Genomic DNA, 18894 nt, shown 5'->3' with positions numbered 1-18894 from the left:
GTTTGTCTACACCGCACATCCCCAAAAGCAGAACTAAAACCTCAGACAATAGTAAAGGGGATGAAATCTCAGGAAGACTTTCCCAGCCTTAAGGAGGTCCTGAGTGCCTCCAGAAAGCAGGGGATTTGGGGGGAAAGATGAAGTTGGAGGACCACAGAATGCTTCTTGTGGTACACGCAATTTCCACCAGGGGCGAGGATATGAGGGGAACCTTCTCAGCAGAGGCTTGCTAAGCTCTCGGCGGCCACAAGACGGCGGCAGAGAACGGTGCTCCCTGCAGAACAAGCTCTGGGCCCTGGGCTCTGGTACTGGGCTCCCCTGGAGGGAGGGAGGGAGGGAGGGACCAGTTGCCAGGGGGGGCATCAAAAGACTGAAGGAGCATGAGGAGATGGAGTAAAATGTATAGAACAATATCCCCAACTCTAGCAAGGTCAAGGTCTTCCTGAGAAGGGGAACCATTAGGCTTGAACTACTGACTAAAATATGTCCCAGGAGGAAGCAGTGTTGGGAAAGGGTGAACGGGTGTAAAAGCTCCAGTGTCAGTGTCAGTACCAGTGTCAGATTCTTCTTACCCACTTCCAGGCCTTTTCTAATGTGACCCCTGATGTACAAGAGACAGAAACTAATACTACCAACTTGTTCCGAAGGAGGGGGGCAGGAAAATGGTCAAAGGAAGACCCTGGTAATGAACTAGTTAGCTGAGGCTGCTGGGATACTGGCGGACTGCTTGCCCCTCATAGCCTGGGCTGTCTTCAGTCTTGGAGCAGGGATCCAGGGATGACTGGGGTCACAGGGTGGGGGCCTCTAAAGTCACTCAGGGGATATCTCCCCCCTCCCTGAAGCCCAAAAACCCTGACCCAAAGAGAACAGGGCCCAGAACTCACTGAGACTAAGGTGAGAGGTGAGAGGAAGTCTCTGTGACAGCGATTTGCCTCTCTCATTGTGTACTTCTGTCTCCATCTCCTCACATCCTGGGGCATTATTTCAGAGGCCACTATCTTCATCTGTCTCCAAGTCTGTAGCAAGATCAAAGCTCCTAACTCTGCTTTGCTTGTAAATCCTCAGCTGGAGAAGAGGGGACAGGGTCCATCCTGAGGCAAGGGGAGAGCCCTGACTTACCCTCTTCCCAAGGCAACAGGGAGATTGGAAGTAGGACCAAAGATGGAACCAATCTACTGGTTGGGTAAAAATTTCCTAAGAATATGATCTATACCTGAAAGTATCATGACCTGACCTATATTAACAATAATATCCTTAATCAACATTCATAATGCACTTACTTCTACATCTCTACACATGGCCTCTCTCCCTGCAACTGTATACCTTGCATGAAACTTATTTAACAATCTTTAGGTTCTGTGTTGGGCCCAGTGGAGAGAATGTAAAAATATACAGGGCACAGTCTCTCCACTCCAAAAGCTTAGAGTTGAGTAAGGGACAAGGAAGATACAGGGTAACTACAACAGAAGACAGTGTGTGGAGAGATAACTACGGTAGATTGACACAGAGGAGTAAAGGTGGTTGAAGGAAATAAATTGCTTCTGATGTGAGTTATCCAGGAAGGTGTATGGAAGAAGTAAATTTAAACTTGGACTGTGATGATTGTGTAGGATTTCAGTAGAGATTGGGAGTATGGAATTCCAAGGAAAAGACATAATTACTGGGAAGGATTTCATTATTTGATGCTAACCTTCTGATCATCATGAGAATGAAATACAAGGGCCAGTGAAATTCAAGGTATTACTGCAGAAGCCAGAAGCTTTCTCTAGGAAATAAGGGTCAGGACCTGAGTCCCAGGGTCCATTTATTCTCTCCTTCTCTTGCACCTGATCTTATTAAAGGTCTGTACTGTTCAAATGGAGCAGAGTACCCATTATGCCTCCATCTATAGGTCTCTCATCTCTTCTCTCCCTCCACTGAGTTCCTTATTGACAATGAGCGGATTTCTTAATCTCATTACTAAGAAGAGCACAAAGAATATACTACACCACTTAAGTTGGATAATTTGCGTACCTGAAGGAAAGAGAGAAACCCCTCCTCCTTCCATCTCCATAGTCAATTTTCCTTGATCTTTAGACACTGTATGTCAATAAATACCTGTATTTCCTCCTTCACTGGACAAGAGATGCTATTAAAGGTCAGATGCAAAGTTTGTCATAAAAATCCCTCATAAAACAGTCTCCCAAGTGCTGGCATTAGAAAGTGGAAGAAGGGGTTCCTGGGCTGTGTCTGCTTTCAAACCACGTGCAGGTTGTCCTTCGTCCTGTTTCCAGGAGCTTTGCTTGAGGTGCTCCAAATAAGGAAACAGAGACATTCAACTCCTCTTACCATCCTTACTTCTGTCAAAGCTCATTGTTTTCTATGAACTTCATTTCGCAAGTCCCCTATTTCTCACAATCTCAACTCTACATTCCTGAATTAATATTTTTAATTCTCCACTTTCTGGGATGGCTCAAATAGAAAGTCCCATTTGGAAACAAAGATGTAAATAAAATAGCTTCTTTTAGTACCTTCCATGAAGGGGTTCTAGGAGAGGGGAGGTGGTTACATGGGTGGTATACATACAGGATGGCTGTGTATTAGGCTAGAAAGAAAAGTCAAGAGGGAATTTCCTCTGGTTGCTGTGCTCTTTCTCTGTAACCTCTCCTGACTATAACAGATTTATAGGGCCCCAAAGCATCCCAACATCTTAGCCCTTCAGGATTTGTGTACACACACACAAACAGAGGCATACACACACATATAGAGGCACACACATCATACCTAACAACCATGGTCATATTTATAGAGGAAATATACCCCATTCCTTAGTGCTTATTTCCACTCAAATTCAATGACATATGTCCATATATCTGGCACACACACTTCTTTCAACGAGGTGCTTTATCAATATAATATACCCAGCCTTTCCCCTTTCCAAGCTTCTATCGGCAGGGTGGGGCACAGTGAAGGTGAGAGAATGTCTGAGTATAAGCTTGCGTGTGTCACTAACTGTGACTCTGACCATAGGGCACAAACAAATAGAAATTGTTTATTCATTATCCACTATCTGTAATTATCCATTATCTTCCCATTACCTCTATGCCATCAAGTTTCAATGATCATCTATCCCTCACTGAGTGGCTGCTCTGTGCAGAGTATAGCTTAAGGAAGGGTTACCAGTATGAACTTTGCTCAAAGTTGGTACAAGTCTTAGCTTCAGTACTCAGTTTGCACAAATTACTTCATTGCATTTTGCACCTTTCTGAGCCTTAGTTACAGCTTTTCTTTTTTTATTAACATATAATGTATTATTTGCCCCCAGGGGTACAGGTCTGTGAATTATCAGGGTTACACATTTCACAGCACTCACCATAGCACATACCCTCCACAATGTCCATAGCCCAGCCACCCTATCCCTACCCCACCATCCCCCAGCAACCCTCAGTTTGTTTTGTGAGATTAAGAGTCTCTTATGGTTTGTCTTCCTCCCAACCCATTTTGTTTCATTTTTTCCCTCCTTTGTTAGCTTTTGTAAAGTGGATATAACAATATTCAACCCCTACAATACATATTTGTATTAAATATTAAATATTAAATATATGATCTTGTAAAGTGCTTGGAACAAAGCATATGGTTTAGTATTCAGTAAATAGTAGCTATTATTTTCATCATCACTCTGTAGGCATAGGAAATATAAAGAAATAATACATAAAAGAGATGTTCTATTCCCTTGGAGGTTTTTCAATCTCATCAATGAGATAATATATATACATGGAGACAGGAAGAACAAGAAAACCTGGAACTCTTCTTTGAGCCCTAACATGCAACTTATTCTCCTAAACGTGAGACTTGATTACAATTTTTAGCAGATTTCAATGCTCTATAGCTTTTTTCTTTTGGCATTCATCATCCCCATGCCTCACCACCTTATCTACACCACACACTCATCCCACTCTTTCACTTAACAAGTTGACTAGAGATTTCTTGGGGTCAACAACAATTTTGAGAGTTCATTTTATACATTTTGCTGGTTCTGGGCAGGAGCCCATTTGAGGCATAACACATCCAAGTGAGACAGCCATATCCCCCATCACCTTGCTAATCTTGGAATATTTTTCCTTATGTTCAACTCAGTCTCTTTTCCTTCAATATTGGCCTGTCTTCATCACTCATTCTGATTCGGGATGAGGTCCATTAACCCTCAAAAGTGTAAGAAAACTCCCAAATGCCCACCTGGTAACATTGTTCCATTGCCTATCAGCAGGTCTCTGGAATTACAGGTCTCATATAGTCTGTTATTAACCCATTAAGAATCATCAAAAGATCTCTTCAAAAGCATTAATTTGGGGCACTATCAGGGTATAACCACTCATGCAGTCATCTGGTGTCTTCATACAGTTTTCAAAAGATGAAAGTATCCCAATTTCCAGGACAGATACTTAAGAACTCCTATTTCAATCCCACCAACCTCCAGAGCCTCCTTGATTAGTGTCATCACATTATCACTCATTTGATTAAGGGACAGTACAACCCTGAATCAGGACACGACTGATACGAACTCCCCAGTCCCTTTAAGGCCATCGTATGAAGAAGAGGTACGAGAATGGGCAGCAGTCCCTACGTATGCAATTCTTGTGCCAGGGGAGCCCCTGAAGACCAAGTAGATTCCTGGGAGGGCACAACAGGCATTGTCCCAAAGTGGGCAGAGTGCCAAAACCTGCCTGCCATAGTTATCCGTGTGAGAGTCCTGGAGACAAGAGGGAAGCCAATGCTCCTACTTCTCCCTCTTCCCCAAATTCAACTCCCCCAGCCTAGGCTCATCCTTTTGTACTCCCAGTTCCAAAGTTTGCAGACCTTCCATAGAGTCCCTCTGAGACCAGACACCTATCACTGATCATCTCAGGCCAATGCTCCTCAAACCTGAAAGAACATACAAATTACTTGGAAGCCTGCTAAAATGCAGATTCTGATTCAGTAGGTCTGGGTTGGGATCTAAGACTTTGCATTGCTATAAGCTCCCAAGTGACACCCATGCTGCTAGAGCAAGGATCTAGATGATACAGCAGGTGCTACAACTGTCTCGCAGGAAGAGTATATCTGTCCACATCCTTCTGCTCTCTGTCCTCCAGATGGCAATGAGAATTATCTCATTCCTTCCTGATTCAGGAATCTCACTCCATCACACAATACACAATACAAACCCAGCTCATATTCCCTTCAAATGTGGGGGGAAAAAATCCCTCACAAGAGTCTCATTCTTTCATGACTCTTAAAGGTCCATGTGCCTAGAATTACTGTCCCATTTCTCTTCCAGCTCACCTTTCTCTTTTTTATTTCCCAGATTTCTCCATAAGCGTCTTCCTCCAGGAAGTGTCCCTTGACTAATACCTCTTTCTCAGTTTCTACTCTTAACTTTTCTTCCAAAGGAATGATGCCTTAACTCCTATCCAGTTATTAATTTCTCCTATGTCAGTCCATTTCCTTCCACATTTAGGGTATGCATTCTTTTTTACCAAGAAATCTTAGATGCTCTCACAAGGTTTTGCACCAGTCCTACAAAGAAATATCTAAAGGAGTATGTAAATATATAAGAGGTCCTGCCTCCACCAGGCTTCCCTGGAGTCACCTACTCCCTGTGGGGAAAATAAGAAATGCCCTGAGTAATAGAGTAGCTTCCTAGTCCTCCATCCCAGGGCAGGCCCCATACATAAATGCAACAGAAAAACACTGGCCCTTCTGTTCCAGCCATTGACTGTGTCAAAAAAGATGCCTGTTGTGCCCACACTGGAGCCAGCCTCATCTTCTGGAATTCCCTGGAGCCAGAGAGAGCAGGTTGGGCCTTTCATCAATTTCACTACTTCTGGCCCCTTCCCGTATTCCATGGAAAGAGATGGAGCAGGACCAACGGAGGTCATGCCAGGTATTTTCCTGTTCCAGGTCTGCATTTTTCCTGTTGCTCTTTGAATGAACAACACTGTTCTTAATGTTGGGTCGAGAGGAAGGAAAGAACCTACTCCTTGCTTAGAGTAAGACTCCATTCTTTTTTTATTTCTTAACTTAATTTTATTTTTTTTCTATTTTTTATAAACATATAACATATTTTTATCCCCAGGGGTACAGGTTTGTGAATCACCAGGTTTACACACTTCACAGCATTCACCATAGCACATACCCTCCCCAATGTCCATAACACCACCCCCCTTCTCTCAACCCCCCTCTCCCCAGCAACCCTCAGTTTGTTTTGTGAGATTAAGAGTCACTTATGGGGAGCGCCTGGGTGGCTCAGTGGGTTAAACCTCTGCCTTCGGCTCAGGTCATGATCCCAGAGTCCTGGGATCGAGCCCCACATCGGGCTCTCTGCTCAGCAGGGAGCCTGCTTCCCTTTCTCTCTCTCTGCCTGACTCTCTGCCTACTTGTGATCTCTGTCTGTCAAATAAATAAATAAAATCTTAAAAAAAAAAGTCACTTATGGTTTGTCTCCCTCCTTGTCCCATCTTGTTTCATTTATTCTTCTCCTACCCCCTTAACCCCCCATGTTGCATCTCCACTTCCTCGTATCAGGGAGATCATATGATAGTTGGTAAGACTCCATTCTGATGGAAGAGAAAGGATAGTCACCAGAATTCAGGGTTAACCGCACAAAGGCAAAACTCTTAAAAGTTTGGTACAGGTCTAGAGGCACTTCTAGATTTAATTCTGAAAGGAGAGAAATGCTGTCTGTCAAGGAAGTCTCCCAGAGGATAGTCTTAAAGGAATAACATAGCACTAGCCTAAAAGGAGAATTTTCTGCATCAAAGAAATGTGTAAGGTTCAATTCACTTTAACATGAATTTATTAAATGCTCATTATGTGCCCAGCTCCCAGCTGGATGCTCTGAGCAGTAAACAAGATAAACTCCTGGGGTGCCTGGGTGGCTCAGTGGGTTAAGCCTCTGCCCTTTGGCTCAGGTCATGATCTCAGGGTACTTATCAGTACTCTCTACTCAGTGGGGAGCCTGCTTCCCCCTTCCTCTCTGCCTGCCTCTCTGCCTACTTGTGATCTCTGTCAAATAAATAAATAAAATCTTTAAAAAAAAAAGATACACTCATTACCTATGATTTATAATCATAAAGAAAATAAAGACACACAGATAGCTTTGGTATTTCATATTTAAAATTTCAGCTTTACTGAGGCATAATTGACAGAAAATTTTAAGTTACTTAATGAGTACACTGTGGTGATTTGGTATACATATACATTGTGAAATGATTCACTCTGATTTCCCCACTGGGAGAGGCTTAATGGATAGTATTTTAATCTAAATATCTCATTAAATGAAAGTCAATGTTCAAAGCACACCTTTGTTTCCCTCACTTAGTCTTCACATCATCAAGGCCTTCAGGTGGAGCTTTCATTTTCAGTTGTGTTCCCTGGACCAGGGGTATCAGCCTTACCTGTGAACTTGTTAGAACTACAAATATTGGGGCCACCCTGACCCACTGAATTCCAAAAGCTGGGGTGGAGCTCAGTGATCTGTTTTCACAAGCCCTACCAATGAGATGGCACCTGCTGAAGTTTGAGCACCACTCAGCAGTGTACTATTCCTGGTCTCTCTCTTCTCATCCCCCTTCACTGTGACTTCAATTAATGAGTTAAAGAGACAGCCATGAGCATGCCCAGCTCAGATACTTTCATTTTTTTAATAAGTTTCTTTTTTTATCCAGAATCAAGTTACCCACAGGACACTTGATATATCTAAAAAGGTGTTAATATCCAAAGTATATACAGAACTTCTACAAGTCAACACCAGAAAACCCGAACAATCCAGTAAATGGATTGAGGGCTTGAATAAACATTTTCCAGAGAAGATATACCAGATGGCTAACAGACACATGAAAAATGGGCAACATCATTATTCATCAGGGAATGTAAAACTATGCTGAGATATCAATTTACACCCAACAGAATGGCTAAAATAAAAGGGCAAGAAATAGCAAGTGTTGATGAGGATATAGAGAAAAATGAACCCTCAGGTACCATCAGTGGGAATGCAAATTGATGCTGCCATTATGGAAATCATTATGGAATTTCCTCAGAAAATTAAAAATAAAACTACCACATTATCCAGTATCTCCCTACTGGATGTAAACCAAAAGAAAACAAAACACTTTTTCTGGTTTCTTTGAATAATAACTTTTAAAACCTAGTATGTAGTACAGACACAATTGGAACATAGACAGAAAAAAAGGAGAAAGAGCAAAGACACATCCTTCATTTCATAATAAATACAGTCATATTAGTGTTCTCCCACCAGCTACCCATGGGAAGTCAAGCATTCCATGTGCCCAAAAGTACTCTATTATTGCAGGGTACTGGACTACATTCAAGTGTGATGATGTCAACTCAAATACAGACTGCCACTGCTAAGTTCACTGCTGAGTCTACAGTTTTGGTCCTAACTAAAGTAGGGTTAAGGGACCAAGCTGTGCTGGATCCCGTAGCCAAAGTAGATAGCAAACCCAGTCCACATCCAGATACCAACTCGGGCCCAGGTGCCAGCTGACATCTGCATCATAAGATAAACATTCACAAAGATGCTCAGGAGTGGGAGGAGAGGCAGAGCAGGGACCTTAAAGTGAAGGGGAGTGGAGCTCTGTGGCTGTCTCCAGGTGACCCCATGATCCCAGTGATGTGCACCAGGAGCAGCACAACCACTGTGATGCCCTGTGTCTCCAGAAAGCAGACCTGGACAGTGGGCCAGCACCAGGCAGAGGAGAGTCAGCAGCAGAACAAGCAGTGAAGAGCAAACAATGACAACCCCGCCAGAGAGTGGAGTGGGGGTGGGGCTCCCTGGAAAAAATAGTCCTTGTAATGTTAGCTTCTCTGCTGCAGGTCCATTCTCTTCCTGCTCCTGTGCTTTTTTTTTAAACCCCATTCCTCCTCTCAGGCTGGTACCTGAGGATGAGAACACAAAGAGCTATCAGGCAGTAAGCTAGCAGGGCCCCAACTGACATGAGATCCAGAAGATCAGTGAGTCCAAGGAAGAATGCCATGATTCCTACGGTAATGCCCAAGATTACAGTGGACACATTGGGCATATATGTGCTGGTTTGGATTGTCGGAAGTACAAGGAACAGGAGGCCATCCTGTGCCATCATGTGTATCAGATTACGTATGGGGAACATAAAGACAAAGATGCTGACAGAAAGACTACAGAGGAATACAAAAGCTACAGCATAGTAGGCAGTTGCCCAGCCAATATGGAGAAATATCTCTGGCAATGTGCTCCCAGGTCGAAGCTGGTAGTAAGGAACCATAAGTGTTAGTGCTGCAGTGACACCAAAATACAACAAAAAGCAGATGAGCAGTGAAACCACAATGTCCATGGGGATGGGATGCTCAGGATTCTGGGCTTCTTCCACTCTTGTAATAATAATGCTAAAACCAATAAATGCATAGAAACAGGTAGCTACTCCATGGAGAATCCCCTTGAGCCCAAAAGGCACAAAACCTCCAGAGCCCAGAGGGCCCAAGTGAGAGGTGTCATTGAGTCCAACCTTTACATAGTCCTCTTCTGTGAGCTTCCAGTTGTGCAGGTCTCCCTTAATGAAGCCTGAGATGATGACAAAACTGACAGCCAAAAGTTTCACCAATATGACCACTTTGGAAACCGGGAAAATCCACCTATACTCAGAGTCAGCAATTCCATTAGCAACAACATAAGGCCCACAACAATGAAGCCTAGAATTTCTCCCAGGTGCTAGGGCATATTTGGTGAGATGCTCTCATGCAGGGTTTGAGAGATCTGGTTCCCAAGCAGATTGTCAAAAGCTAAGGTCCAAGCCCGAGCCACAGTGGCTGTATAAGCAACAAAGAAGACAATGAGGTTCCAGCCAGTGATGAAAGCCCAGATTTACCCATAGTGATGTAGGTGTAGAGATATGAAGAGCCAGCATAGGGAACCTGGACACCAAACTCTGCATAGCACAGCCCAGCCAACGCAGAAGACAGGCTAGCTCCCAACAAGCAGATCACAATGGATGGTCCTGCTACGTCTCTAGCCACCTCCCCAGCCAGGACAAACACACCTACTCCCACTGTGCAGCTCACACCCAGGGCCACTAAATCCAGAGTGGTCCATCTTCTGGCAGGGGCCATCTCATTCACATCTTCTTCCAGCATTCGTCTGCATACCAGCTTTGGACCAATTCTGCGAAGTGCCTGACATGGCATTCTAGCTGGAAGTGAAGAGGACTCTAGGATCAGAGAGCTGTAGAAAGCCCAGGAGTGGAGAGTCTGAGATCAGGTTCGATGAGGCTGATTTAAGTTGAGTTGAGTTGGGGCTGCTGAGTTCTATTGCTCAGGCTTCAGAGCTGCTGCTTCATACATTTTTTTTTTTTTCTGTATGTACTATCCCTCCATAATGCCTATGTAAACAATAAATATTTACTGGAAAATGGTGTCCCATCAACCAACTAAAGCTCATAAGTCCCATGTCACTTGATGCAGCACAAATATCATAGAAACGTATACAAATATCATAGAAACATAGAAGACATCATATAAAAATCAATACTGCCTCCCTCCAGGAAAAAAGCACAATGGTTCCCCACATTCTGCTTTTTAGCACACCACAGGACATATTCCAACTTGGGTTCATCCAACTCATGTAGTGTCATGTGCTAATTAAGCCATAAGACAACAGGTCATGAATTATTGTAGAGTAATTCTCACATAGGATGTGCGAGCAGTGTTTGAGTGTGAGTCATGACAGGTTAATTCACGGACTGGTCAGCCTCATCACAAGTATAGACCCACTTGAAAATATCATCTGAGATTAAAATATAAATTTGGTCCCCCAGTCATAAACCTGTAGCTCCAACATCAGCTAGTCGAGGTCAGCTGGCACTTTGGTCCCTTTCTCCTCATTCTGCATCATCCATTTAACTGTGCAGATGGCCAAGAATGTACAGTCCACCCCTTCCCTTTACCACCTAGACCCACAGGGGTGCAGTGAACAGAGAGGACGAAGGGGAAAGGGCCAGGGCCTTCATAACCACCTGTAAGAAGGAGAGGACCAGGCTGTCTGAGAAGGAAACACTGGAGAAATGGGGGCAGCAGCCAATCTAGGGTCCATGACTGAGAAGGGAGAGGAGCGAGGAATTTAGTTTTATGAATTCTTACATTCAATACACCTCACCCAAAGCAACTAGGAAACATTCACTACAGGTTTTATGTCCACAGTTATGAATGTGTGATGGGTAGAGAGAAGAGAAATAAATCCCCTAACTCAGTGGCTCATAACCTAAATATTTCCTTCTCTCTCCTGCTTCTCTGTGTTCCAGGAGAGAAGGTGAGGCCACTTCTGCAGTCAGTCTTCTCACCGGCCACACAGTGCTCCACACACACCCTGTGTAATCTGTGATGTCAGCTGCCAGGGACTTGGAGATTATGCCCTGCTCTGTGAGTTTGTATTAAAACACACATTTTTTAACTTCCTATTAATTTTTCACAAGGAATTATTTTTAACTCAAGTGAAACATTGCCTGACTATGTCAAATATATATTCTTATGAATGAACCCTGCATGTGGTTCTTCTTTCCCCCCTCCTCCCCTGCTGCTATTCAAATGACTGCTTCCCAGGAGGAGATCAAGTCTTTGGATGAACAATTCACAGCCATGCCCAGAAAAGAACTTCAGAGTACAGAGAAAACAAAGGGAGGCAGTCCCCACTGTCCTTCCTACTCAGGCTTTGGTTTTGAGAGAATTTTAGGAGATGTTTGCAGAAGTGGGTTTTTTTTTAATATTTTATTTATTTATTTGACAGGCAGAGATCACAAGTAGGCAGAGAGGCAGGCAAAGAGAGAGGGGGAAGCACGCTCCCCGCCGAGCAGAGAGCTCCATGTGGAGCTGGATCCCAGGACCCTGAGATCATGACCTGAGCCAAAGGCAGAGGCTTAACCCACTGAGCCACCCAGGTGCCCCTGCAGAAGTTTGTTTTTTTTTAAGATTTTATTTATTTATTTGACAGATAGAGATCACAAGTAGACAGAGAGGCAGGCAGAGAGTGAGAGGAGGAAGCAGGCTCCCCACTGAGCAGAGAGCCTGATGCAGGGCTGGATCCCAGGACCCTGAGGTCATGACCCGAGCTGAAAGCAGAGGCTTTAACCACTGAGCCACCCAGGTGCCCCCCTGCAGAAGTTTTTAAAGACAGAAAGATCAAGTCAAAATTGAAAAGTCTTACAGAATACACTGAGGGCTGCTGGAGGGAAGCATGAAGTGGATGGGTACGGGCTGAAAGGGTAATGGGTATTAAGGAGGACACTTGTGGTGAGAACTGGGTGTTATATATAAATAATGAATCACTAAATTCTACCCCTAAAATCAACAATCAATAATACCACATATGTTAACTAAGTAGAATTTAAATTTTAAAAATTAAATTAAAAATAAAACAAGAAAATAATTGGAAAATCTTCTCTATACATTGTTGAAAAGAAACTGACTTATGGGCCATACATTCTGACTGCAAATCCATCTAGACTCCTTATTTGCCACTCACTAGTTCCAGTGTTATGATTTACCAACTCACTTAAGATAGAAAAGGAGAGTCAATTCTTAGCTCATGGAAGCTTACACTATAAATGTGATTGAGTCATCCTCCACCCACCCCCAGACTCCAAACCCTCAGTGGTTCCCCACTCTCCTTCCTTCATCATCTGACATAGGCTTGCTCCTCTAGCATCATCCCCTGGTGTTAAACACATGGGTGTCCTAAGCTTCGGGAATTAAACCAAACATCAAAAAATGCAATAATAATAGTAATAGTAGTAGTAGTAGTAACAATAATAATAATAATGATAATAATCTGTTCGCCTGTGGATGGCTCATCTTATTCTGGAAGAGGCAATGCTGGTTACTATAAGGGTAAGAACAATGACCATTACGTCAGAAATTCTGCATGTGAGCCCTGGCCCTTTCTCGTAACTACATTAACTCAGGGAATCAGCTCACTCTCTCTAAGCCTCTGTCTCCTCATCCACAAGGGACCTCACCTGACCTTCGCTGGATCAGCATGAGAATTCAGTGAGGAGATACAAATGCTCACACACTATTGGTGGGAGTGTCATGGGGGCACCATCCTGAAGCACAATCTCAGTGGAATTAAGAACTCACACTCCCTCTCAACCCACAATCTCTCTCCCTCCAAGGGGCACACCCCCAGGAAACTCTTTCCTGAGTCCATAAGGGGCCCATGCAAGCATGTTCATCACAGGACTGTTTGTGGTGGCAGGAAGTGGGAGCTGTGCCAGCCTCTGTTCCTAGAATAATATATAAGTAAAATGTGCCGTGTGTGCACAATGAAATGTACTCAGCAGTCAGAGTTGATAAAGTACCTTTACAGAGAACAACATGGGTAGATCTCAGAGACCAGGTTAGGTAGCCAAAGTGAAAGCAGTGTGATGTGTCTAGCACAATGCCATCTATGTACATTTTAAAAACAGCCAAAAAAATGCTGTGTATTCGTCAAGGATACATGTATACCTCTTTAAAACATCATGTTATTCTTGTGCTCAAAACCTTCCATGGGTCTCTCTTTTAATTTAGAATAGAAACCAAAGTCTGTATTTTGAGTGACCTACAAAGTCCTACAGTATTTGTCACTGACCCAGTGACCGCTCAACCTTCTGTTTCTCTCATCCCACTCATTTCTCTATAGTCACTGGCCTCCTAACCATTCAGCCTCCTAATATATCAGACAAGAACCTACCTCAGCGCCTTTGTATTTGCTGTCCCTATAACTGCACCACTTCTGTCCCAAATATCCACATGGCGGCTCCCTTCACTGCATTTGGTGAAATAACATGTCTGTAGCACAGGCTTCCTGAATCACCCCACATACAACTGCAACCTGCTCCTAACCACAGACAACAGACCTCGTCTCTCTAGCCTTCATTTTTCCATAGCACTTGTCACTATTTAAGGCACTATATGTCTTACTTATTTATTTGCTCATGATTTGTCTCACTCCATAAGCATGTAAGATCCATGAAAAAAGGATTTTTTTTTTTACTGTTTTGCTCCTGTCTGTATTCCCCCCATCTACACCTGTGCCTGACAGAGATGGCACTGTGTTTGTTGAAAGGAAGACAATATCTAACTACACATAGAGAACATGGGCCAGAAGAATGTTTGTTAAATACACTAAAATAAATCTCTCCAGTGAGGCAAATGAGAATAGAGATAAAGATGAAGGGGATAATAAAATGCATTGAAAAGGGGCCTGACAAGATGCTATTGTGTGAACATGCCATGACTGAGGGAGGGACTGACTCCACTCTGTGCACTGTAGGCTCAACACAGGAATTACGGGAGATAATATTGTTAGAGGACCTGGTACAGAGCCCGATAAGTGGCAGACATTCAGTAGCTTTAACATGAGGGGGAACAAGAATCCTATAGTTGCCAGGATATGGACAATACAAAGAAGGAATACCTGCTAGAAAGAGAATTCAGAACAAAGGGAAGAACAAGGCCACCCCTCTGACAACTTCCCTCTGAACCCTTTGCCCAATTCTTCTTTCTCCTCCAGCACCTTCAACTATCTTTGGAGGCTCCTGTAGTTGGCACTAAGGATGTTTGTACCATGTTTCTCTCTCTGGAGAACTGTCCCCAGCTATCACCTCTCAACAAAGACACAACAGTGGTTGTTCATATCGGTTGAATCATGGACCCTTCTGAGGTTGGTCACCTCAAAAAAATGTTGCACACTCTTCTGAAGTCCATCCATGGAACTGGAGCTGGAATCCCAGAGGAGGACCATCTGAATGTCAGGGTCAGAGAAGGGTAATGCTTGGCAATTCCTGTTTCCCTCAACTGGATTGTGCAGGATGGTCTCTGTATTCTTCCCAGTTTCACTGAAGATGAGGGAAAGTGGGCCTGTAGACAAAATAACAAGTTACCACAGAAGCAACCTAAAGAACAGAACATCTGGGAATTAAATAATCACATTTTATGACACAAACAAATGCAGGCAGAACAAACAAATGAACACACAAACTTTCAGAAGAGAAAGCAAACCCATGATTGGGAATCCTGAGAGAGTCTACTACAAATCCAGCTTATAACAACACAGAGAATCATGGTCCTCAAACATTGTGTTCAGAAATACCCATCTCCATGGAATAATCTGCAAGTATTCCAATGGTTTCTATTCAGGGTAGTCTCTCTGTCCCAGCTGTCAGAGCCCTGCTATATTTCTCCCCTTGCCCTCAGGCCTATCACTTCCTCCCTAACTCAGATCCTCACATCCTGACGTACCCTTCCTGAGATGAGCCTGTGGCTTGGGTAAGTCACCTGCCCTTCCAGGGACACCCTCCTCACTCCTTCTGTTCAGTCTTGACCCTCTAGCTCCTCTCAGCCCTATTCTACAACCTTCCCTCCACATTTAGGAAGACCTTCTTAAGCCATCCTTACTGATCCCCATCTCCAACCGTTCTCACCTTCTTGTCAGCATTTATAGGCCCTCCAGATGGTCAGCTGAGACTGATTTTCAGCTCTTGGTGTCCTGGTGTGTCACTTAAATTCCTTTACAGTCCAAAAGCATCCAGAGGGCAGGGTCAGGATCTATGTACTTCCTCCTCCTTCTGAATTACACACTCCCACTTTCAACCCTCACTCCCCAGTATAAGGATCTGCTCATAATTATACCAAGCAACCATAAGTGGCATTTAGGACAGAGACAATGCATATATAGAGATGTATTGATTGACTACTATATCTTAAGATTCCTAGAGATTTTTTAATTTTTCTTTTAATTCTAGAAAGAGTGAAAGGGCCAAACAGAGGTATAAACAGGCGACTAGAACATGCCTCATCATCTGTTTCAAGAACATTTCCTGAGGACATTTCCTAATGAGGACCCTGGGTCTGTGAATCTTGGTTCAATTAGGAAACAGTCTCTCCCAAAGGAGGTGCTTGGCACAGGGGAGGTGCTTACAGAAATGCAGAGAGGGGGCAGGGAACAGGAAGCAGCTTATATAAATTCCATAATGCCCCCAGTTCCCCCTCCCTTCCCTCTCCTCCCTAAAAAGCCTCAAAGATAATATGGATATCAGTTGCTTTGCTAGAAGTTTGATAAAGACTTGAGAGAACAGTTAATGAGGGTGTTCAATAATTATTTTCAGTGCTCAAAGTTTCAGAAAAGTAGACTTTAAATGTAAAATCTTCAGAGATTATACCAGCCCTCTGTATCCAAGCACAGCTCCTTTCTTTTTTTTTTTTTTTTATTCACGTATACTTAATATACAGTGCTATATTAGTTTCAGGTATATAATATAATGATTGAACAATTGTGTACATCTCTCAGTGCTCAACAGGATAAGTGTGCTTTTTTTTTTTTCTCCTTGCAACACTTACATTTTATTTTATTTTATTTTTTTTAATTTTTTTATTTTTTTAGCATAACAGTATTCATTATTTTTGCACACACCCAGTGCTCCATGCAATCCGTGCCCTCTACAATACCCACCACCTGGTGCCCCCAACCTCCCACCCCCCACCCCTTCAAAATTCTCAGATCGTTTTTCAGAGTCCATAGTCTCTCATGGTTCACCTCCCCTTCCAATTTCCCTCAACTCCCTTCTCCTCTTCATCTCCCCTTGTCCTCCATGCTATTTGTTATGCTCCACAAATAAGTGAAACCATATGATAATTGACTCTCTCTGCTTGACTTATTTCACTCAGCATAATCTCTTCCAGTCCCATCCATGTTGCTACAAAACTTGGGTATTCATCCTTTCTTTTTTCTTTTCTTTTTTTTTTTTTTTTTTTTTACAGCTTTATAAACATATATTTTTATCCCCAGGGGTACAGGTCTCCGAATCGCCAGGTTTACACACTTCACAGCACTCACCATAGCACATACCCTCCCCAGTATCCATAACCCCACCCCCTCTCCCAACCCCCTCCCCCCATCAACCCTCAGTTTGTTTTGTGAGATTAAGAGTCACTTATGGTTTGTCTCCCTCCCAATCCCATCTTGTTTCATTTACTCTTCTCCTACCCCCTCAACCCCCCATGTTGCATCTCCTCTCCCTCATATCAGGGAGATCATATGATAGTTGTCTTTCTCCGATTGACTTATTTCGCTAAGCATGATACCCTCTAGTTCCATCCACGTCGTCGCAAATGGCAAGATTTCATTTCTTTTGATGGCTGCATAGTATTCCATTATGTATATATACCACATCTTCTTTATCCATTCGTCTGTAGATGGACATCTAGGTTCTTTCCATAGTTTGGCTATTGTAGACATTGCTGCTATAAACATTCGGGTGCATGTGCCCCTTCGGATCACTACGTTTGTATCTTTAGGGTAAATACCCAGCAGTGCAGTTGCAGGGTCATAGAGTAGTTCTATTTTCAACATTTTGAGGAACCTCCATACTGTTTTCCAGAGTGGTTGCACCAGCTTGCATTCCCACCAACAGTGTAGGAGGGTTCCCCTTTCTCCGCATCCTCGCCAGCATCTGTCATTTCCTGACTTGTTAATTTTAGCCATTCTGACTGGTGTAAGGTGATATCTCACGGTGGTTTTGATTTGTATTTCCCTGATGCCGAGTGATATGGAACACTTTTTCATGTGTCTGTTGGCCATCTGGATGTCTTCTTTGCAGAAATGTCTGTTCATGTCCTCTGCCCATTTCTTGATTGGATTATTTGTTCTTTGGGTGTTGAGTTTGCTAAGTTCTTTATAGATTTTGGACACTAGACCTTTATCTGATATGTCATTTGCAAATATCTTCTCCCATTCTGTCAGTTGTCTTTTGGTTTTGTTCACTGTTTCCTTTGCTGGATAAGTGTGCTCTTAATACCATTTATCTATATTGCTCATCCTCCCCACCAACCCTCTGAAAATGATCAGTTCATTCTCTATATTTAAGAGTATGTTTTTTGTTATCTCTTTTTCTTATTGTTTGTTCATTTGTTTTGCCTCCTAAGTTTTGCAAATGAGTGAAATGATATGATATTTGTCTTTCTCTATTTCACTTGGCATTATATCCATTAGGTCCATCCATATTCTTGAAAGTGGAAAGATTTCATTCTTTTTCATGGTTAAGTAATATTCCATTGTATAAATATGCTATATCTTCTTTATCCACTGATCTACTGATGATCCATATTTTGGCTATTGTAAAAGATGCTGCAATAAACATAGAGGTGCATATGTCTTTTCGAATTAGTGTTTTCATTTTCTTTTTTTAATTATTATTTTTTTATTAATTCTTTATTTTTTCAGCATAACAGTATTCATTATTTTTGCACACACCCAGTGCTCCATGCAATCCGTGCCCTCCACAATACCCACCACCTGGTGCCCCCAACCTCCCACCCCCCACCCCTTCAAAATTCTCAGATCGTTTTTCAGAGTCCATAGTCTCTCATGGTTCACCTCCCCTTCCAATTTCCATCAACTCCCTTCTCCTCTCCATTTCCCCTTGTCCTCCATGCTATTTGTTATGCTCCACAAATAAGTGAAACCATATGATAATTGACTCTCTCTGCTTGACTTATTTCACTCAGCATAATCTCTTCCAGTCCCATCCATGTTGCTACAAAACTTGGGTATTCATCCTTTCTTTTTTCTTTTTCTTTTTTCTTTTTTTTTTTACAGCTTTATAAACATATATTTTTATCCCCAAGGTTACAGGTCTGCGAATCGCCAGGTTTACACACTTCACAGCACTCACCATAGCACATACCCTCCCCAATATCCATAACCCCACCCCCCTCTCCCAACCCCCTCCCCCCCATCAACCCTCAGTTTGTTTTGTGAGATTAAGAGTCACTTATGCGACAACGTGGATGGAACTAGAGGGCACAGCTCCTTTCTGATCCCAAAGTGTATAAATACTTTCATCCTTCTTAAAG

At 42.9% G+C, this 18894-nt stretch overlaps 1 pseudogene; it reads right to left on the bottom strand.

Moving 5' to 3' along the window:
- Window positions 1-8310: 8310 nt before the first annotated feature.
- LOC125106948 (cationic amino acid transporter 3-like) lies at window positions 8311-9014 on the bottom strand (annotated as a pseudogene).
- Between the last annotated feature and the right edge of the window lie 9880 nt (window positions 9015-18894).

Source organism: Lutra lutra, chromosome 8, assembly GCF_902655055.1.
Source record: "Lutra lutra chromosome 8, mLutLut1.2, whole genome shotgun sequence".
Lineage (NCBI taxonomy): Eukaryota > Metazoa > Chordata > Mammalia > Carnivora > Mustelidae > Lutra > Lutra lutra.
Note: the sequence above shows the minus strand (reverse complement) of the source record. Positions and strands in the feature narration are given on the sequence as shown.